Raw genomic sequence first — 22,929 nt, forward strand, 5'->3', positions numbered from 1 at the left:
TCCCCAAAGCCAAGGCAGTAGCGGCTGTCTGGGAGCTCCTGACCGCCAGAGAGGTTCCAAGCAGCGATCGCACACTGAGATTTTGCCGCCGGCCCGGGCTGGGAGTGCCTGGCTTGCGCGCACCTCTTTTCAGAGGCGGCTGTGGGTCGGGCGCGCGTCTGGGGCACTGAGAACGGGGCGCTGGTCCATAAGCCGCAGGCTGGGCTTTTGCGCGCTTCTGTCCGGGGAAGAGTTTCGTACACACGGGGCTTAGAATTTGAAACAATGGCGTGGGTCAAGAAGCGCCCCCGGGCCTTAGAAACCCAGGAGAGCTGGAGGGACGTGCGCGTGCATCTCAAGCTTTGTTGTAGGTCTAGCGCGCATTCTGCAGACCGGCGCAGCTCCCATCCCCACACAGGAGCCGGAACCCCCGCGCTCTGGGGCGTGCTGGTGGCTTTGGGACCAGGAGCCGGTTTCTCAGCCGCACTCTCTCTGCCTCCGCGCCAGGAAGGCCTTCTTGGACCGGGGACTTAAGCCCCTGTCCCTAGCCGCCCCGATTCCCCACAATTTCCCCCTGCGATACTTTGCTCTTTTGGAGTGCTTTCGACCAGTCTCCAAGTTAATGCTGGTCCCCAGACGCAGGGCACTCACGCTCGTATTGGGGTATTACTTTCCCACTGGTCGCCTCTGTTGGCTCCCTCCCCCTTTTGTTTATCTTCTGATATCAGTCCGCCGTTCCCATCCCGCTTTACCTGCTCACTGGCGTCTTCTGCCCCTGTAGAGATCCAGACGTGTATAATTCTGATCTCAGGCTGATTTCATGGGTGATCATGACCTGAGTCATGTTAGGCTGCTGCCTAACAGACTGAGCCAACCAGGCATCCCCCAGGATCAGACTTCAATAACCCTACCAGATTTCTTTAGTTTTGACATTTTAAAGGACAATGAAAGGTAGCTAAACCTACACCAGGGTTCTCCATCTGCTGGGGCTGTGCTGTCCAGGCCTATGTGCCTCCTGTTCTTCTAACCCCATCAATTCCACCCATGTTTTAGCCAGAGAACTGTAGGCAGGTGTGTGTGTGTGTCACTGAAAGCTTTGACTCATCATTCATATCTTTATTGTAAGCTTATAATCTTTATTTTTCCTTTTTTGGGGTAAGATTTTATTGATTTGTTTGTATATGAGAATGAATGGGGATCAGAGGTAGAGGGAGAAGCAGACTTCCTGCTGAGCAGTAAGCCTGACATAGGGCAAGATCCCAGGACCCAAGATCCCAGGATTATGACCTGAGCCCAACACAGATGCTTAACCGACTGAGCCACCCAGGTGCCTCTTTATTTTTCCTTTATTGATTATCTGCCTTTCTGAGGCAGCATTCTACCTGGGTTTTCATAACTCCACACTAAGGTACACTTCCACACTAAGTGTTCCCTGTTTTGAGGTAATTCCTATACATTCTGGCTGTGCTGCTAAATGATGCTATGATCTTGGATTCTTTTTTTTTTTTTTTTAACCTCTCTGAGCCTTGGTTTCCTCTGTGCTAATGGGGATAATATACTCTCTCATGCAGATGTGTGGAGGGCCATGGCTGACTTGGATGCAGTTGGGGTCATCTCACGGCACATGGAATACACAATTTATATTACTTCCTGTCTTGATAATGACATCTTGGTTTTCATGCTGTCTTAGAACAAGTAGAACTTGACTTACATGTAAGTTGTGAATTCACATACTTTTTTTTTCAATTTATTTATTTTCAGAAAAACATTATTCATTGTTTTTTCACCACACCCAGTGCTCCATGCAAGCCGTGCCCTCTAAAATACCCACCACCTGGTACGCCAACCTCCCACCCCCCCCCGCCACTTCAAACCCCTCAGATTGTTGTTCAGAGTCCATAGTCTCTCATGGTTCACCTCCCCTTCCAATTTACCCAAATTCCCTACTCCTCTCTAACGCCCCTTGTCCTCCATGCTATTTGTTATGCTCCACAAATAAGTGAAACCATATGATAATTGACTCTCTCTGCTTGACTTATTTCACTCAGCATAATCTCTTCCAGTCCCGTCCATGTTGCTACAAAAGTTGGGTATTCATCCTTTCTGATGGAGGCATAATACTCCATAGTGTATATGGACCACATCTTCCTTATCCATTCATCCGTTGAAGGGCATCTTGGTTCTTTCCATAGAGTTTGGAGACCGTGGCCATTGCTGCTATAAACATTGGGATACAGATGGCCCTTCTTTTCGTGACATCAGTGTCTTTGGGGTAAATACCCAGGAGTGCAATTGCAGGGTCATAGGGAAGCTCTATTTTTAATTTCTTGAGGAATTTCCACACTGTTCTCCAAAGAGGCTGCGCCAACTTGCATTCCCACCAACAGTGTAAGAGGGTTCCCCTTTCTCCACATCCTCTCCAACACATGTTGTTTCCTGTTTTGTTAATTTTGGCCATTCTAACTGGTGTAAGGTGATATCTCAATGTGGTTTTAATTGGAATCTCCCTGAGGGCTAATGATGATGAGCATTTTTTCATGTGTCTGATAGCCATTTGTATGTCTTGATTGGAGAAGTGTCTGTTCATATCTTCTGCCCATTTTTTTTCACTTTTTTTTTCAATTTATTTATTTTCAGAAAAACATTATTCATTATTTTTTCACCACACCCAGTGCTCCATGCAAGCCGTGCCCTCTATTCTGCCCATTTTTTGATGTGTTTGCCTGTTTCGTGTGAGTTGAGTTTGAGGAGTTCATTATAGATCCTGGATATCAACCTTTTGTCTGTACTGTCATTTGCAAATATCTTCTCCCATTCTGTGTGTTGCCTCTTTGTTTTATTTTGACTGTTTCCTTTGCTGTGCAGAAGCTTTTGATTTTGATGAAGTCCCAGAAGTTTATTTTCGCTTTTGTTTCCTTTGCCTTTGGAGACGTATCTTGAAAGAAGTTGCTGTGGCTGATATCAAAGAGATTACTGCCTATGTTCTCCTCTAGGATTCTGATGGATTCCTGTCTCACGTTGAGGTCTTTTATCCATTTTGAGTTGATCTTTGTGTACGGTGTAAGAGAATGGTCGAGTTTCATTCTTCTACATATAGCTGTCCAGTTTCCCCAGCACCATTTATTGAAGAGACTGTCTTTTTTCCACTGTATATTTTTTCCTGTTTTGTCGAAGATTAATTGACCATAGAGTTGAGGGTCCATATCAGGGCTCTCTACTCTGTTCCACTGGTCTATGTGTCTGTTTTTATGCCAGTACCATGCTGTCTTGGTGATCACAGCTTTGTAATAAAGCTTGAAATCAGGTAAGGTGATGCCTCCAGCTTTATTTTTGTTTTTCAACATTTCCTGAGCGATTTGGGTCTCTTCTGATTCCATACAAATTTCACATACTTTTGACAGAGGTGTTATTTTACTTTAGTTTCGTTTAGTTTTAAGCAGGCTCCACACTCAGTGCAGAGCCCAGTGTGGAACTCAAACTCACCACCGTGAGATCAAAACCCGAGCTGTGATCAAGAGTTGGCCGCTTAACCAGCCTAGTCATCCAGGTATCCCTTCTGTTTATCATTTTTCAAAAATTGTGACAAGTAACACTTTCTCTGCCTGGACCTGTCCTCACACCTGCTATGCTGGCCTGGGGGTCAGACGTGTAACTGGTGTGGTGCTGGTGATGATAAGCAAGACAATTGTTAAGTCTTTTTACCCTAGCTGCTGTTGTCCTATTATTTCCCTTTTTTTAAAAGATTTTATTTTATATCGTGGTGATATATGCTAAAACTGTTGATTCTGGTCCTACATTAAAACTTGAATATGTAGGGTATTTTTCAAGGATTCATCCCTGGAGATACAAAATTTGCTTTTCTCTCTCTGACTTATTTTGCTTAGCACAATACCCTCTAGGTACATCCATACTGTTGTAAATATCAGGATCTCATCCTTTTTGATGGCTGAGTAATATACCACTGTGTGTATGTACCACTTTGTCTTCTGTTGCTGGACACTTGGGCTTCTTCCATATCTCGGCTATGGAAAAAAAAATGATGCAGTAGGCTTAGGGGTGCCTCTGTGCTTTCAGAATGTTGAGTCTGATATGTCAACTGCCACAACAGTCGTGGCAACTCAGGAAGGGAGCCAGGTCCAGGAGGTAAGAGGAGGAGTGCAGCTTTAGGCAATCTGAGTTGAGGTGTCTGTGGGACCCGCAGGTGTAGGTTCTGGTTGGACAGTCAAAATGTAGGGATAGGTGTTTGGGGGAAGAGAGATGTAATCATGCTGTTGCCAAGGGATATATTCCTTGTAGAGAGAGTGACAGTTAAGGATTTAGGGTAATTCCTTCTTTTCTTGGGCAGATAAAGAGGAAGAATAAAGGAGTAGTGGATGGAAGGGGAGGGACGTGGCTTTGATGCCAGGAAGGCATTTTTGCACAGATGTCTAGAGAAGAGAGATTTCAAGGAATGAAATGTCAGCAATGTTCGATGATGTGAAAAGTTGCAAAGCAGCTTGATTAGGGGGTGGGGGTAGATCGAGGAGGTTGTCACTGAGTACTGAAAGAAAATGGGAGGTGAGTAGTGGAGTTCTAAGCCAGACAGAGAGATAGAGTGACTGGGCATGAGACCATGGAGGCCACACACAAGAATAGCCTTTTAGAAAGTTTGATGGTAAAGACAGACAATCATAACTCCAGACATAGCTTGGACAAGGGTGGGTTTTACAGGCTGTGTTTACCTATTTGCAGGTTGACTGAAGGGAGATGACAGATGGTGCATGGTGCTGGGTGTTGTGGGTTGAGATGGGATCAGGTATACAGAAAAGCACACAGAGAGGAGTGTATGGATGCCCTGACTGCTTCTGGAGAATGCGAGGCCAACATTAGGCATGGAGGGAATGGAACGTGGCTCAAGGAGATGTGCAGTCTCAGATACAGACCACATGGCTCAGAGTCTTACAGGGTTCTCCTTGCCTCTGCGTGGCCCTTCTCACAGGGTTTAAGTTTTGAACAGTCATTTTGTTGCTCTGGGTTTGGGGTGTGACTGGAGAGACAGAGCAGAGAGCAAGGGCTGAGGAAAGACCAAGAGGCCAGGAACTCACAGAGGGGAGTCTTCTACCCTCTCTGCCTTCCCTGGTATGGGCTCTCTCCTGATCTGGATGGACGGATGACCTGCCATTACTTCTTTTAAAAATGCATTTGGCTTTACCCTCCCAGAAAGCAAAACATGTTTATTGAAGAATAGTGGGAAACCCCAGAGAAACTGAAGGAAGAAAATAAACACTCAGCTGAAGACAACCATTCAAAAGTTCTGGCACCTTTTCCTCCCAACTTTCACTGAAGTTGAACAGATAAATGTATATATATGAAGTGATTTCTGGGAAAGACCAAAAAAAAAAAAAAAAAAAAAAAAGAAAGAAAAAGATACCAACAACAAGAAAACAAAAAAGAGAACAAAGCAGAAGAAAACAGTGTTCATTTTCTTCCTGAGGCTGCCCTTCCTCCGTACTGCTACTTGGTTTTACTACCTGCTTTTCTCCCTGGGCTTTCTTGACAAAACATGGTTCCACTACTTTTACCTTCTTCAAAGTGTTTGACAGAGTCGTTTGCTTTCAACATGGAGTTTGAGCAAAATGGACTATTGTTTTAAAATATTCTATCATGTGTGCTATAATATCTCACCCTGGACATGATAAAAATGCTATGATAAAAAGAGGAGATGCTTTGAAAGTGATCACCAAAGTTGTGAAATTCATTGGCATGATCCTTCTTTTGAGGGTCATAATTCGTTTAATTTTTTTCTGCTCCAGCTTAACCTTCACAGTCTTCAGTTGTTATGTGCATTAGACACAGTATTAGCAGTAGTGGCAGTAAAAATACTCCCGTCACCCTTTACAGGTACCATTTTACTAGCATCTCCTTACCACTGTAGCAGCTTTAAACCCTGTTTCCACCCTGTTCATTCCTTTAAATGCCTTTTCTCTCTGGCTTTCCTTAAAAACTTTTTCTTAGTTTTTGGTGTTCTATAGCTTTACCACAAAATGTCTAATTGAAGATTCCTCGTCTTGCTTGGTATCTGTGCATTTCCTGTATTTCTGGATTTATCATTTCTGTAATATGCTCAGCTGTTGTCTTCTGAAATGTTGACTCTGTCCTTCTGCTGTACTTCCCAGGATTCTTATTTAAACCTCCCATCTGTTGTTCGTGTCTCTCAAGCTGGCGTTCATCCTCTTCTCCTGCCTCCTTGTGTTGCATTCTGGGGAATGTCTTCAATTCTTGGTGCAGTGTGTGAAGTCCTTCATTTGGGGCTCATCTACTGCCCCACCGTTCTGGTGTGTTTTCTGTTGTGTTTTATGTCTCAGTGATTTTTGGTCCCTGTTTAACTTCCTTCAGTTCCATGTTCACACTTGGCCTGTTGCTATTGATAGGCTCTTGATCCTTCTTCATTTTTAAACCTCTTTTGTGTTCTTAAACAATTAACATGTAATATTTCCTATTCTGTATCTGATCATTCCAGTATCTAAAGTCTTCATTTTCCTTCAGTCTTCTGTCTCTCACAGTGGCCTCATTTCTTGCATGCTCTGTGATGGGATTTTGAGACCAGATTTATTGGAACATAGATGTAATCTCTTTTAATTCTGTTTTTTTTTGTGGTTTTGTTTGTTTGTTTGTTTGTTTTTTCCTGGAGGGTTTGTCTTTCCTTTGCCAGGAGGCTGGGAGTGTTCTTGGTTGGGATCACTTTGGTTCCATTTGAGGGTCCTGGTTTATTAAAGAAAGCTCAGGTTTAGTTCCCCCAACTTACCATGTGGTGGGATCGGGGTCTGGAGGGCACAGGCCTGTAGAGATCCTGCAGTGAAAATGGCATTTGTTCTCTGGCACCCTGATTTGTTTCTCTTGAGCTTGTTGCTTACAGATCAGATTTTGGCTCACTTGTTTCTGCCACCTCCCTTCTTCCTGCTTCCTTTCCTACCGTTTTCTAAGTCCTTTGTTAGTTTTCCGATGTCCTCTAAAGCCAGAAATGTTTTGTGAATTCCATTTGCCCTCACTAATCGCAAGTCTCATCCTGCAGCAGGAAGGTCAGAGCCAGACAGTGTAATGCTCTACCTCCCACAGAGGAGATTTTAATACCCTCTCCTCGTGTTCAGAAATTCTAGATTGGAGATGGAGTTATGGATACATTACCATCTACAGAGGATTAGTTGCCTATATAATAGAACAAGTATGCATTATTCTAATCTTCCTAAAACTTCCATTTTGCACAATAAATATGAATGAATAAGGAACCCGCATTACTTTAGTTTATGCAGATGTTCTCTTTCTGTCTCTGGCTTTAGATGATAGGTTGTAATTTGTATGGTTCATTCTGAAAATTGGGTAACTTCATTCTTATTTTCTACATGTTGGTGCCATATAAAGTGATGATTTATGGAGATACAGAGGTAGATATTTATCAACATATAAATAATTGGGGAAGGCTTCCTTTACAAGAGGTAGAATTATTAAGACCTGTTTAATCACAGAAGGGATATCCTATAAAACTAGCCCATAAATAAAAAGTGGATCAGAAGAAAGCAGAGAGAAGAGAGAGTTTGGAAGGAGCATGTGTAGGGACACCTACTGCCTATCCCTGTAAGTCAGGGGCGATCTGGAAGGGAAACCTTGTTAAAGGAGGCAGTAGTGTTTAGATGTAATGGGCTACTGGAAACCTCACAGTGTTCTGGTGAAGCAAGTGGTGTGCAGTCAAGTCCGCCAGCCCAGTTGAAGTTGTGGCTTCAGGCAGCAAGCGAGCAGTCCTTTCTGTCTGCCTTTATCTCCAGTGAGAGCAACTTGTCCTCCTTGAAGTCAGCCTCCAGACATCTTTTCCTGTCACTACACATCTGTGCATCACTGAGAATTTCTGCGGTTGCTGCATCATGGAGATGTTTGTCAGTTTTGGGTTTTGTTTGTTTTGTTTTGTTTTTTTACCGAGGTTCACTTGCTAACTTTTCTCTTCTCTTAAAATTATATTTAATCTAGGGGTGCCTGGGTGGCTCAGTGGGTTAAAGCCTCTGCCTTCGGCTCAGGTCATGATCCCAGGGTCCTGGGATTGAGCCCCACATCAGACTCTCTGCTCAGCAGGGAGCCTGCTTCCCTTCCTCTCTCTCTGCCTGCCTCTCTGCCTATTTCTGATCTCTGTCTGCCAAATAAATAAATAAAATCTTTAAAAAATATATATGTTTAATCTAGGGGCACCTGGATGGCTAAGTGGGTGGGTTAAGCCTGTCTCTTCAGCTCAGGTTATGATCTCAGGGTCCTGGGATTGAGTCCTGCATTGGCAGGGAGCCCTCTTCCTCCTCCTCCTCTCTCTCTCTCTGCCTCTCTGCCTACTTGTGATCTCTCTCTGTCAAATAAATAAGTAATTAAATAAATATTTAATAATATATTTAATAAATATAATTAATAATTATATATAAATATTTTAAAAAATATATATATAATCTCTTCCAGGAAGAGATTATGCTGAGTGAAATAAGTCAAGCAGGGAGAGTCAATTATCATATGGTTTCACTTATTTGTGGAGCATTACAAATAGCATGGTGGACAAGGGGAGATGGAGAGAAGGGAGTTGAGGGAAACTGGAAGGGGAGGTGAACCATGACAGACTATGGACTCTGAAAAATAATCTGAGGGTTTTGAAGGGGTGGGGGTGGGAGTTTGGGGGAACCAGGTGGTGGGTATTAGAGAGGGCACGGATTGCATGGAGCACTGGGTGTGGTGCAAAAACAACGAATACTGTTACACTGAAAAAAAATATATATATATGTATATATATACATATATATATATATTTTTTATCTATCATTGCCATGTATTTCAAATGGTAGTGGGGGAGGATGGTGTGGGACCCCATGAAGTGAATTTACACTGCCATCTTGACCACAATATAAGTGTCGTACACAGCCGTCCTGTGTCCCCTTTCCTTCTGAAATGGATTCTCTCTTCCCAGCTGTTATCAATAGAAGACAGGGGTCTTTGTTCTTGTAGGTGACTTGTCCAAGATCGCACAGCTTTCAAGGTTTAACCTTTGGTCTGATTGTAGGACCCATTTTCTTTAATTCAGTGCCATGCAACCTACCATGTAGGAGTCTCAATACTCTCCTGCTTTTGAAGCTGTACTCCACAGGCCATGTCTACCAGTGCATATCTATTCTTGTCTAGTTCACTCATTTATTACACACATTTACTGGATGCCAGCTATGTGTTTCAGGCACCTTTCTAGGTGCTGGAGATATGGCAGTGGGCAAGTCAGACACAACACCCTGCCCTCATTGAGCATGTTCGATTTCCTACTACTGGAAGCATCCACCAGGAACAATGGACTTATGCCAGAAGTCCAGCAATGATATGAGTTCCAGAAATTTCTGAATGGTTCTTTGTGGAAGTGATGCTTTGGCGGCAGCCCTTGAGGCAGCTACCTGCACAGGCAAAAAGGAGGGCTGGTGTAGAAATGCCTGATGAATGGGCTTCAAGTTCAAATAACTGAGCCAGGTCTTTAAGGTCTTATTTAGCTCTGAGATTTTTCAAGAACTTTCCATGATACATATGCATATTATAGAAAAAATCCTATTCAAAGCACACTGTAAATTTGGAGGACAATGGTCTTTGCATTATTTTTGTGATTAACTGACAGTTGATGATACAGGCACTGTTGTAAGTCACTTATCCCTGTGTCAGCACTTTGTGGTAAATTCTTTTATCATCCTTATTTTTCAGAGGTAGAGACTGATGCAAAGGGAGAAGTTTGGTGGTTCTCCACTGGCCACAGCTAAGCTAGCAACAAGCAAAAAGCAGAGCCTGCATTGGAACCAGGCACTGTGGCTCCAGACCCCAACTCTTCACCCTTGGGCTTCTTGCAGCACGCCTGCTTCCTTGTCACTAAGAACTTGGTGCAGGAGTTTAACAGTACCTTTAACTTCTAGTTTTTCTTTCTCAGAACTGAATGTGCATTGCAGTGCATCTCTGCATAAACATGTGTTTAATTTTGTCACCTTTAATTTTGTTTTTAGGTAAGATCTGAAGGAGTCAATCTGTTTCTTCTGTGGCTTCAAGCACTTCAGACAAACTTTGCAGAAGAGCAGGTGCTGATTTTTTGCTTCCCTTGTGCCTGGTTTCCCAGCGATCATGTCATCCAGAGGGACCTGCATGGTGGAGACACTCATCAGTCCTAGCCCTGGTGTGGCGGATGGTGAGGAACATTTTAGCCAGCCTTACAGGTTGAAAGGACTCTGGAAGTTCTCTTGAGGGATTCCTCAGCTTGTCATGATCCTGAATAGAACCCTTTATTTCGTAGATGGGTTTGGAGGAAGAATTATCCCCTGCTCTTGTTCACAGTAATGTCTTACAGACATTAGAATAGAAAGAATCAGAGCCTTTTTTATATGCAATGAGGACAGGAGACATTTACTGAAGTGGTGGAAACAGGAATGGAAGGGAGGACTCAGATGTTCGAAACAGCAGGAAGTGGAGACGTATCATGTATCTGGAGTGTTTTCTTGGCTGTGAATGAAATTTAAATCTGCCATCCAAAACTACTGTTTATTTTCCTCATCATGATTGTTTCACGAGTGGACATTCATCTGCTCACCCAGCTGTGTATTTTCATGCTGGATTCATGGAAAGACAGTAGCTGCTTCCTGGGAAAGTCATGGCAACCATCTGTGTCCCATGAGTTTTTAAGGAACTTGCCAGTTAGGGCCATTGATTGCTTAATGCACATCACTTTATTGCCCAAAGACAGGTATTTGATCCTTAGGCTGACCAAAGCAGAATTTGGCAGAGAGAAGACTAGTTTAGAGGAAGAGGTGGCTTCATGGGACTTTGTACCATATTTCCAACACCTTGATGCTCGCTGGCCTGGAGTGTAGTGTGAGCAGGTTCCAAAGGAGGGGCAGATGTATTTCAATGAAGGCCATTTTTTAAAAACCCTTTGAACGTTGGTGAAAGAACTCCTTTTTTTCCCCACTCTGGAGCAAAGATATATCCACAAGAATCACTCCACTCTTGCCGGCTATATCAGGGGAAAGGATCGCTGAGGACCAAAAATGCTTTTTCCTTCAAGTACTATTGAACTGTATGGTTATTCAGGTAAAAGCAAAATCTTGGATAATTCAGGAAAGGTCTTCCTCTTGATGGGAAAGAGGAAACATTGCTTATTTTCTCCCAGTTCATCCATATTTTGTATGTATGTTTGTTTGTTTGTTTGTTTTCTGAGTTGACTCTTTATGATATTTCACTAGAACTTGAATATGTGCTATATCACATCAGCAAAGACCTGGCATACATAATATTTTGTGTGAGAGTGTATGTCAAGGAAACATTTCAGTTCTCCCATCTGCTTTCATATTACCATATTCACATAGAACACTTCACTTCTAACACTGTGGCTGAGGCTGTGGATTTTTCCCTCACCAGGCAACTCTGCAACACCAGCTGGGTGTCCTGTAGTTTCACTCAGCTTTGACACTGTCTGCCTTGATATGGCATCTGATCCCACAGGTTAAGGACTCAGTCCCGTGAGACTGTTCCATCACATTCAGGTGCCAGTCAGAAGTAGGAGGGGCCCAGGTTACCCACAACTTCTCTACAACTTGGATACAAATCAGAGGTTCCTTCAACTCCTCCTCCGGTTCAACTGAGTGGCTCACAGAACTCTGGGAAACATTTGTTTTCATTTACAATTTATGAAAGGTATGATAAAGGATACAGATGAACAGTCAGATGCAGAGACATAAAGGGCACAGTCTGGGAGGGTCCCAAGCACAGGAATGTCTATTCCTGTGGAGCTGGGTTTCATCTCCCTCCTGGTACCTGGATATGTTTACTTACCTGGAAGTTTCCTGAAACCCCTGCTATGAGGATTTTTATGGAGGCTTCCTTACATAGATGTGCTCTGCTTTCAGCCCCCTCCCCTCTCTGGGGGAATGTAGGGGTTGAGGTGGGGGTGCCGAAGATTCTAAATTCTAATCATGGTGTGGTCTTCCTGGTGATGTGTCCTCACTGAGGAGCCATCTGGGAGCCCACTCAGAGTTGTGTTATTAGAACAAAATGTTAAACTCAAAATGGATGAAAGACCTCAATGTGAGATAGGAATTCTTGCCAGTTTTCTTAAGGGGATTCTTTCTCTCTGCTATCCCTCAAGATTCTGTCCTTGCCTCCCTTCCTGACTGCACTGTCCTATTGGGCAATTTTGCCTATTGGGCAGGTGGAATGGACCAGTAGGGTCAAAAAGCACAGCTTCTAGAAGACAAAAGAATACTCCAGTCTTCTCTCAGGACTTTGGAGTCTTTGTGTTTTTGGTGCTGTTGAAAGGAAATGAGAGAGGAGAGCAGACAAGAAAGAATGCTAAGTTATTAGAGAGAACTGGTGGTATAAAATACAGTCATGATGAGTAGAATGAGTTTAAAAACATGATACCATTGGGTGATTTTTTTTAATACTCAGTAAGAATATTTTTAACAAAGTGAACCATTTAGTTTTGAAATATTCATTCTTAGCATCATTTGAGTTTTAAGATAGGATTACATTACATGATTGTCAACATTATTTGTCACCATGACTTTTTTTTTTTAATTTTGGATAGGAATTTTAAAAATATACCATTTTATTTCAGTAGACATTTAAGTTAAAATTTAAATGTACATATGTTCTTTCCCACATATTATCCAAAGGCTACAAATTAAAGTGGAAGAATAAGGGGAATCAAGATACGTGTTTTAAAGTTCTTTTTACGTTGTTTTGAAAATATTGTCTTCCTCATTTATTTCCATCATTTACCATGTTAGCAAAATCTACAAACTTGTACTTGATAAGTACTGATTGGGCTGGGTATAGAGGATGTCCACAGGGAAGCTGCCATTCTCTTTCAAAGTGACCTTTGTTTATTTTTAAGCAAAATAGTCACTTTATTCTTATATTTAATGGTAACTTTATTGTAAGAGGTTTAAAGTTTCCTAATAAATGATTTTACCTATTTGTACAAACTAGTTATTTGTACCTCAGGAAGACTGTGGCTCCTAAAATAATTCAACATGTGTCATGATTCTTCTTGGTATAATTATATTTAAAATTATGTTTTAAAATTTTAATTTTTAAATGAAAGCGTTTATTGAAGGCAGTGTTTATTTTCTCATGCAAATATGTTGAAATAAACATACTTGTTGAAGTCTTCTCTTAAAGGTGTTGAGGTATGGTGACCCCAGACCCCAGACCTTGCCCGGTGGTGAGGCAGACAATCCCAGGCCATGCAACTGCCCAGAGTAGCCCTTACTTATATCCTGGATCTTTCATCCACTAGGTGCTACTTACAGCTTCTTATGGAGGGGCCAATATTTGGGCAACTGTGCAACCTAAGGGCAGTAAGCTCCAGAAAGTAAGGAAACATGAGGGAATTTCTAGTTTCACTGCTCAGGGTTTTTTGGGTTTTTGTTTGTTTGTTTGTTTTCCCCTATGAAAAATGAAGGCTCACAGGACAGAAGTATCCCTTTGATTGGTGCTGGGGTGGGGAAGCAAATTTTCTTCTCCCTATTATTGGAAAGCAGGCAAAATTAGTTAAAGTGAATAATCAGAAACAATTTGGGAGGGAAAAAGATCACAACAGGAATTAATCCATGTGGTGAATGTGGACTACTAATTCAGTTGTCTTTGGGTGTTTACTTACATACACACAAATGTGCATGCTTGGATCAGGGGAAAACAGCAGAAACTTGATTCCTTTTGAAAGATGTAGAAGTACTAACCTTTAGAGGTACCCGGCTGTGTATTTTTTAGCTATCTGTATATGGGTATTTTTTTCAGAACTTGTTTCTGATTTGATAGTCTATATTCACTGTGGAAAACATATACTTTAATATACTGAATATATTTAAAATTTATATAAAGTATACTTTAATATATTGAAATTAAAGTTCTTTGTTGAGAACTTGTCTGCCTCATGCAAGTGCCTCCAGGTATATAAAAGGTGGGAGGTCGGGGTACCAGGTGGTGGGTATTATAGAGAGCATGGATTGCATGGAGCACTGGGTGTGGTAAAAACAATGAATACTGTTATGCTGAAAATAAAAAAAAAGAAAGTCAGTAAGAGAGCTGGACATACAGCAAGTAGTAGCTCAAGTCCAATACCATGTAACTTTTTGTATTGATTATAAAATTTAAAAAAGGAGAAAGGGACTTCTTTTTTTTATTCTATTTCTTTTCAGTGTTCCAGAATTCATTGTTTATGCACCACACCCAGTGCTTCATGCAATACATGCCCTCCATAATACCCATCACCAGGCTCACCCAACCCCCTACCTGCCTCCCTTCTAAAGCCCTCAGTTTGCTTCTCAGAGTCCACAGTCTCTCATGGTTTGTCTCCCCCACCAATTTCCCTCAACTCACTTCTCCCCTCCATCTCCCAATGTCCTCTGTGTTATTCCTTATGCTCCAGAAGTAAGAAACCATATGATAATTGACTCTGCTTGACTTATTTCACTCAGCATAATCTCCAGTTCATGTCCAGTTCATGTAGATACAAAAGTTGGGTATTCATTCTTTCTGATGGAGGCATAATAATCCATATTGTATATGGACCACATCTTTATCCATTCATGCATTGAAGGGCATCTTGGTTCTTTCCACACTTTAGTGACTTTGACCATTGCTGCTATGAACATTGGTGTACAGATGGCCCTTCTTTTCACTACATCTGTATCTTCTTGGTATATACCGAGTGCAGTTGCAGGGTCATAGGGCAGCTCCATTTTAATTTTTTTGAGGAATTTCCACACTGTTTCCCAATGTGGCTGCACCAAGAAAGGGACTTGTTATTAATTCTGTGGAGCTGGTCAAGTCTGATACTCAAAGATGAATTCTTTCAGATATAAAGTAGTTTATACTGATTGTATTCTTCAAATTCATCTACAAGGAAAAGGCTATAAAACTAAAGTCCCATGGATTTGATTAGGGTAGTATTGGATGTTAAAGTACCTGAAATGATGAACAATGTCTGTACATTCTTCTAGATTTGTTTCAGTCCTAAAATATTAAATTAGTTATAATGTATATCAAAATATCCTTACTATTAGAATTGCTTATCCTTTCTCAAATTCTTTAGTGGCTTAGTACTTAGTACTTACACCGCTGTATGCCATAGCTGTAATAAGCAAGCAGTAACAGGCGCCACCATCCCACCTTTGTCAGGTCACAAGGCAGAATCAGAAACAAGTCTACCAAAAAATGTCATCCCTAATAATTTCTGGTACTTTAATTTTAAAGTTTTAGTTGATATTCATCCAATCAAATATATAGCTGAGGTATATGTTTGTGAGAAATTGAACTGTTTAGGGAGGTGGGTTACAATCACTCCCCTAATCATGTATTCTCTTTCCTTCCAGACATCCCCCATTTGAGACCAGCGCCAGTGTATGTACATTACTACAACTCAAGACAATGAAAACATTTATAGTATAAAAATTCCATACATGGCAGTTCACATTGTTTTTATTAAATGGATTATAAATTTCTTTTTGGAAAAAAAGTATCTAGCTATAATCCAAAACACTCAAAATCGAGTTGCTGTACTGCCCAAAATCATACAGGTATGTCATTCCTCTTTTTCTTATATTTTACATAGGTAAAAATACACTAACACATACCAAAGTAATTGACTCATAGGGGTTTTGGTTCCTAAAGGATGCTGGTTCTAGGGATTATGTTTAAGGGTGGGCTCTCTCTCTGTTGCTGAGGTGTCAGAGGGACTTCTGAGGTAGCACTTGCCATGCTCTGCTGACATTGCCATGACAAGGTGATCTTGGGGGCCTGGGAGATGTTCTGAGAACATGGTGTTGTGTGCAGTCTCCTGGACCCTCTCATCTCTCATTTTCCTTCCTTTGCTCAAGAACCAGTGACATCAGAGCATAAGACCAGGGGCCTGTGTTGCCTTCACCCATCCCCAGCATCAGGCAGGCCATCAAGAATCATGTAGATGGGCTGTGGGAAGGACCTATTCGACTGCCAAGTGCTTTTTGGCATCTCAGGGGGAGGAGTGGAAGAGCATCTCAGGATTTTGAGGTGCCATGATGGAATGCCTGGAAGAAAAGGCCATCTATTTCAAAGGCTTTCAGTGAAGACCTCTTTCTGTGTGGGGCCCATGGTATATCTTCCCTATCTTGTGGTCCTTGGTCATAGAGAAATGGGCTTTCCCAGCAGGTTGAGTTGCTTAGATACTTTGTGCTGTGTAGAGAAGGACAACTTGGGGAGGTTTGAGAGGAGCTGCTTCATGGCAGGGGCCTGCTTTTATGCACAAAGCATGGTCCCCTTAGAGCAGGTTCACTGATGCCCCGGAGTTCCCAAAAGTGTGACTAGGCCTGAGCTGGAAGAGTTCACACACCTGAGTGGCAGGTAGCATCTTGGTGGAGGAGCACTAAACTGAGGTCCAGAGCACGTGTCCTCATTGATTAAGAACTGACTACAGAGCTAGAGAAACTTATTGTCAAGAAGTCTGAAGGGGATACAGTTACAGTAAAGAAGAGCAAAATACTTACTGAAGATTTTGAAAGGGAGATTTGAGGTGCGTGGGTGTCTCAGTTGGTCAAATGTTTGCCAGAGATCAAACCCTGTGTTGGGGGGTGGGGAGTCCCTGCTCAGTGTGGAGTCTGCTTCTCCCTCCCCCTTTCCCTCTGCCACTCCCTGTCTGTGCTCACTTTCTCTCTGTCTCTCTGTGTCAAATAAATTTTATAAATCTTTTAAAACATAAAAATACAAGAAAGATTTGAAACTTAAATTCACTAGTTGTAACATGTAATAGGAACACTGTAAACAGTAATGATCACTGCTGAGAACAAAATTGATTTTTTTAAAGATTTTATTTATTTGACAGAGATCCCAAGTAGGCAGAAAGGCAAGCAGAGAGAGAGAGAGGAGGAAGCAGGCTCCCCACTGAGTAGTGAGCCCAATGCAGGACTCGATCCCAGGACCCTGAGATCATGACCTGAGCTGAAGGCAGTGGCTTAACCCACTGAGCCACCCAGGTGCCCCACAAAATTGATTTTCCAAAGGAATATCCCAGAACACTGAGGAAAATTTCAAAGAGATGGAAATGAGAAACGAATAAGTAAGATCTGAGGTCAGGTCCAAATCTACCTTGCAAGTATCCTGAGGACAAAAGGAGAAAATAACAGAAGTTATAACTGAACTAATGCAGCATTTACTTGAGCTGAAAAACAGTCATGCCTTCAGTTTATAAAGCCTTCAAGTCCCAGGGAGAATTAGCTGAACAGACTCACTGGAAGAGATTATGCTGAGTGAAATAAGTCAAGCAGAGTCAATTATCATATGGTCTCACTTATTTGTGGAGCATAACAAATAGTATGGAGGACAAGGGGTGTTAGAGAGGAGTAGGGAATTTGAGTAAATTGGAAGGGGAGGTGAACCATGAGAGACTATGGACTCTGAAAAACAGTCTGAGGGGTTTGAAGTGGCGGGGGTTGGGAGGTTGGGTACCAGGTGGTGGGTATTATAGAGGGCACAGCTTGCATGGAGCACTGGGTGTGGTGAAAAAATAATGAATAATGTTTTTCTGAAAATAAATAAATTGAAAAAAAAATGCTGAACAGACTCAAACCAAAACAGGCATAAACCTATTTGACTTTCAGGGACTAAGAAAAAATTGTCAGAGTTCCAGACAGAAACCACCAGTTCCATCTAGAAAATGAGACAGAGTATCATTGAATATTGACTTTAAGCTCTATCCCTCAGATCTGAAAGAACTCTCTTTCTTGGAACTCTTGCTTCCTATCACATATGTAAGCAGATGTCAGATTGATTAACATTGTAAATTGGTTTAAGTTCTATCTCTACAAACAAAATGATAAAGAATTTGGAGACAATCTAGGGGCATGTAAAAATTTGGGAAGTGGTAGACTGCCTTAGGTAGAGATAAGACCCACAGACCATAGAAGAAATGACATGCCACTTTATTTTAAAAATTTGAAAAAGATTTGTATATCAAAAAATAGAGTAAAGCTGCATGTGGGCAACAGGCTGTGAAAAGCATCTGTAACATCAGCTGTTCAAGGAGTTCATGTCTCTGACGTGCCTACAAATTGAGAAGAAGACAAACAGTCCGATTGAAAAACAGACCAAATGAGATGAAGGAGAAGTTCATGGAAAAGGAAACAGAAATGACCCTGGATTTCATAGTGAGCCAGGGAACACCATTAGTTCTGGACCATGTTGAGACACCTTTATTCACTCGCCCTATAGACAAAAACTAAAAATCATCAGGTAGACAAAAATTTGCATGAAATCATATATAAGAAACTCAGTCCCACTCTTTGATAAATTTTACAGTATATCTTGTGTGATTGTTAAGTCAATTCAAAACAATCTGTTTAGAGACTCTGACTGTTCCCTACTTGGTTACAAATTTTCAGGGAACCATCACTGTATTGAGAATAAGTTCCTCATTCTTGAAAAATACATTGGAGTGATGAAAAATAGCAAGAATAGCGGAATAACCACAAATTCAAGGTTCTAGTTTCCCCCCCGCCCTTATTTGGAAAGGAAACTTCACACATGTGAGTCATCCACTTTTATTATCTGGCTTTCTTAGTTTCCGTAAAGTCTGACCTCCTGAATCAGTTTGGATGGTTATGGTTGTCTCGTCCTAACTCAAGCTGTCTTAAAAAACAAACAAACAAACAAACAAACAAACTTCAATCTCATGAAGAAGCAGCTCATGGCAGGGCTTGCAGAGAATGTGTTTTATTCACACTGTCTCCATGGTTCTCTCCATTTTTCCCTACTCTGCCCTTTCCCTCTGGCCAGTTTGTCTTCCATCCCCTCCTGACTGTGTGATGGCTGCCCGCAGTGGGGGCACTGCTTTCCTTGTTCACATTCAGAGACAACCCAGATATTTCTGTAAAGCCCTTCCCATTTGTGTGTGTGGGACAACCTAGGTTACTGTCTCTCATAGAACAGTAACAAGGCACTGACTGTCATACAGCTGGCTGTGTGAATGGCCCAGGAGGAACATGACTGGCTTCCATGACAGAACCCTTCCCTGTAGTGTGGATGAGGCCAGCTTCCTGTGAGTCACCTGGGCTGCAGTGGAGGAGGCACATGGTGCACTGGGGTTCAGGGAGGGGGAGGGAGGAAGGTTGCTGGCAGTCAACTATCCAGGCCCAGTACTACCACACCCTGAAGATAGTCCTACCTAGAAATGGTCCCTGCCATTGTACAGACTCAATATGTCTCACAGTGAGTTCTTCTAGTAGTTTTTTAGTGCCACTGTAGCAAATGACAAATTCTCAGTGGCTTGAAACAACACAAATTGATTATCTTGCAGTTCTGGAGGTCAGAAGTTCAAAAATCAGTCTCCGTGTGGTAAAACCAGGGTGTTAACAGTCTGTGTTCCTTCTGGAGGCTCTAGAGGAGAATCCATTTTCTTGCCTTGTCCTGCTTCTAAAGCTGCCTGCATTCCCTGGCTTGTGGCCCTTCATTGCACCACCTTTTATCCCTCTGTTTCCAACTTCACATTGCCTTCTGATTCTGATCCTCCTGTCTCCTTATGGATCCTCATGATTACATTGGGACCACAGAGGTAATCCAGGATAATCTCTCCCCCCTCACACATTAATTTAATCATGCTTGCGAAATCCCATTTTCCAGGTAAGGTAAAGTACTCAGAGCTTCTTGGGCTCAGGGTATGGTCATCTTTGGGGCAGTCGCTATTCAGCTGATCAGTTGCCTCCTGTACTCCCTTTTATGCCTCACACCTCATCTCACATGTGTCTGCTGTGTTCTTCTCTTCATCTGCATTGCAAATGAGAAATGCAGCAATTTAAACCATTGAATATTAGATTTAGGAGATAATTGCGGGAATAAAAGCACATATAATTTTATTTGTGTCCTAAAAGTTTTTGTTTGGAATTTTAAATTTTATCTAATTGTCCCTAGGTAAATTAAACATGATTGAATCAGTTGATCTGAAAAACCTTTTCAAAGAGTATACCGCTTTTGTAAAGGCCCTTCAAAACAGTATTTTGAGTGCTGTTTCCAAATGAAGTTTACACTTTCACCCTTATCACTGTATTAAAGGTCATGTTTGAGGGGTTTTTTTGTGTGTGCTTTTTTCCAAAGTGAACTTGCTTCTCTATCTAAAACTAATACTAACAGTATTTTTCACCAGGGAGGAGAGGAATTAGTGTATCTTCTAGACTAAGTTTTATTTCCATGTAAAGAATCTGTTAGGACTAATATTCATCGGAGAAGGAAAAGACAGTAGCTCTTACACCCCGTATACTATGTTGACAACAACAGCATAAGCCTGACCAAAGCTGTACATCTTGGTGCATCATTTCAGCTGAAACGTGTTCGGTGAAGTATGATTTATTCCTTAGTAATTCATTTTTGTGTGAGATAAAAGTACATCAACAGAAATTAGGGAAAGCAGAGTGGTAATTTTAAAATTTCATCAGTGACTGTTTTTTACCAGTTCTATAAGCACATTAATTGATATTAAAACCCATAAAAGCTCATTTGGGAATGAAAAAGAAAGTTTGAGGTGGTATTGATTTTTTTAATGATATTTGTATTTATGTGTATGATTATGCTTAGTTACACTTTGATGGAGTCCAAATGTGCCCTTCAACAATAATCCATGGGCTCTGGGTTTCCTGAAGTTGCATGTCATGGGGTGAACAGTTAGAAAAAGTGAATCCCACAAACTGACAACCCTATGGGGGTTTATATATTACACAAACACATTTGTTTGTTGACTGCCACTCCAGTACTTTCTGTGTCCTAGAGCTCTACCCATGTGGTGCAGGCTGCCCCCATCTGTGCTGGAGAATCATGATGGGGCATTCAGTGGCCTTAGGCATCCCCACAGAGCTGCAGTTGCATCCTCTCATTTCCCACCTAGTTTGTGGGCATCCCCCTTTAGCTTGACCCTGCCAGGGGACAGGTTTCAGTATGAGCTGTCTGTGTGAAGAAACAAGATTTTGGGGGGCAGTGGTAGTTGTTGACGGGAAGTTTTAAGTGTCAGGTTGTATCTTGCAATTTCCTGAACCCTGGCAGTGCAGGCCTGGGCCAACCTGGTATGTCTGTTTCACCGACCAAATCTTCCTCATGTGCCCAAGAAGTGAAACCATATTTGCATTTACCACCAGAATCAACTAATACTAAATAATAGTTGAGAATTCCAGCTTGATTATAGTGAGTGGAAAATGGACCTCTCTCTGTGGTTAATTCTTACATATGATTTTACTGTTCATCTTCATAAAAGGGATAAGAAATGAGGAAACTTGGATTATCAGTTTGTTTTCACTCTCATCACTCACTGCAGTTATAATTGTCAAAATACCAAGATGTTTTTGGAAAGTAGTTTTTTGTGTGTGTGTGGAGGGAGTATGGACTAAGACTAAGGAAAGCATTGTTCTATCAAGAGAAGTTGTTTTCAATTTATGGTATGATGGGAAATCCATCTCATGTGTCCTATTTGGATAACAGAGCTCACTTTTAATTTTTTTAAACTTCCTTTGATTTTTTAATTGAAGTGTAGCTGACCCACAATGTTGCATTAGTTTCAGATATAAAACATAAGATTTGACAAGTCTGTATGTTATGCTGCGCTCGCTGTACTGTACCACCAACCATATTCCCTATGCTGTGCCTTTCATCCTGCAACTTATTAATTTTGTAACTAGAAGCCTATTATCTCCCACTGTGCTTCATGCATTTTGCCTGTCCACCCATTGCCTCCTCTTTGGAAACGATCAATTTGTTCTCTGTAGTTATGGGTCTCTTTCTGTTTTTCTGTTTCTTCAGAGAACTTTTTAAGATAACTTGGTGCCTTTAAACATATTCCTTGATTTACATTATTTTGGATACACATTTGCCATGTTACCCAATTAGTTATGTAATGACTTCAAAATTTGGGGGCTTAAAACAACCCTTTTGTCATATTACATATGTTTTGGGAGTCAGAAATTAGGGCAGGATCTCATGGGGGCAATTTTTATGCTTAATACGGCATTAGCTGAGGTCAGTGGGTGGTGGCCTTTAGCAGGCGGCTGCTTGGTCTAGAGGATTCAGGATGACTTTATGCACATGCCTGTTACTTTGATGGGTACAGTTGGGAGATGAGGCTCAGCTGGACCTCCACTTCCGTGCAGTCTTTGTAACAAGGTTGTTGGACTTCTTTCCTGTCCACTCAGAGCTCCAATAGCAAATGTTCCAAGAGAGGGGTTCCTTTTGGACTTGGGCCTGAAACTGACACAAGTTTCTTCCACTCTCTTCCACTGTTTAACACAGTCACAGAGACCATGTGAATCAAAGGGAATGGGGAGTCATAGGATTTGTGATCATCTTTTAAAGTGCTACATATGTTCATATGTGCATTTTTTTCCCGTTTCTCTGATCTGTGGGAAAATGGAAGTTATTGATCAAAGAGTCACAGGTTATCAAGCTGTATGAGAGACATTAGACTTAATCCAACCTCCATACTTTATAAAGAATATTTATGTAGGTGCACATGTACATATCCATATCAGTTATTATATATACACTTGTATATCACTAAAAATGGTGTCCGTGGATCAGCCAATTCTTCTGTTTTCATAGGAATGAAAAGGACTCGTCATTCCCCAGCAAATCTGAAGAAAGAAGCGAGAGCAAGAGTAATGGAGAAAGAGAGTGAGAGGAGCATCTGATGAAATACGATTTCTTACAAAAGGACTCTTGAAATGACCAGAGAAAGCAGACCAACAGAAAAGGGCAGACTTTGACCAAGCGGTGCTCAACGACGTGAATATCCACATGGAACATAAGAGGTTTTAACGTTATTCCATACTGATGTAGCCTACATACTAAAGAGGACGTCAGAAGTTTTCTGGAAGATACAATAGAAAACCATTTTGAGGAACTGGGGGAGGTGGCAGAGATGAGTAG

At 41.6% G+C, this 22,929-nt stretch overlaps 1 long non-coding RNA gene across 1 annotated transcript; it reads left to right on the forward strand.

Annotated features, from left to right (window-relative positions):
- Positions 1 to 1,336: 1,336 nt before the first annotated feature.
- LOC122889808 lies at positions 1,337 to 22,929 on the forward strand. Its single transcript, XR_006380968.1, has 4 exons — positions 1,337 to 1,692; positions 10,008 to 10,186; positions 15,372 to 15,575; positions 22,603 to 22,929. It is a non-coding gene; the product is annotated as an uncharacterized LOC122889808 (long non-coding RNA).

The sequence above is a fragment of the Neovison vison genome, chromosome 11, assembly GCF_020171115.1.
Source record: "Neovison vison isolate M4711 chromosome 11, ASM_NN_V1, whole genome shotgun sequence".
NCBI lineage: Eukaryota > Metazoa > Chordata > Mammalia > Carnivora > Mustelidae > Neogale > Neogale vison.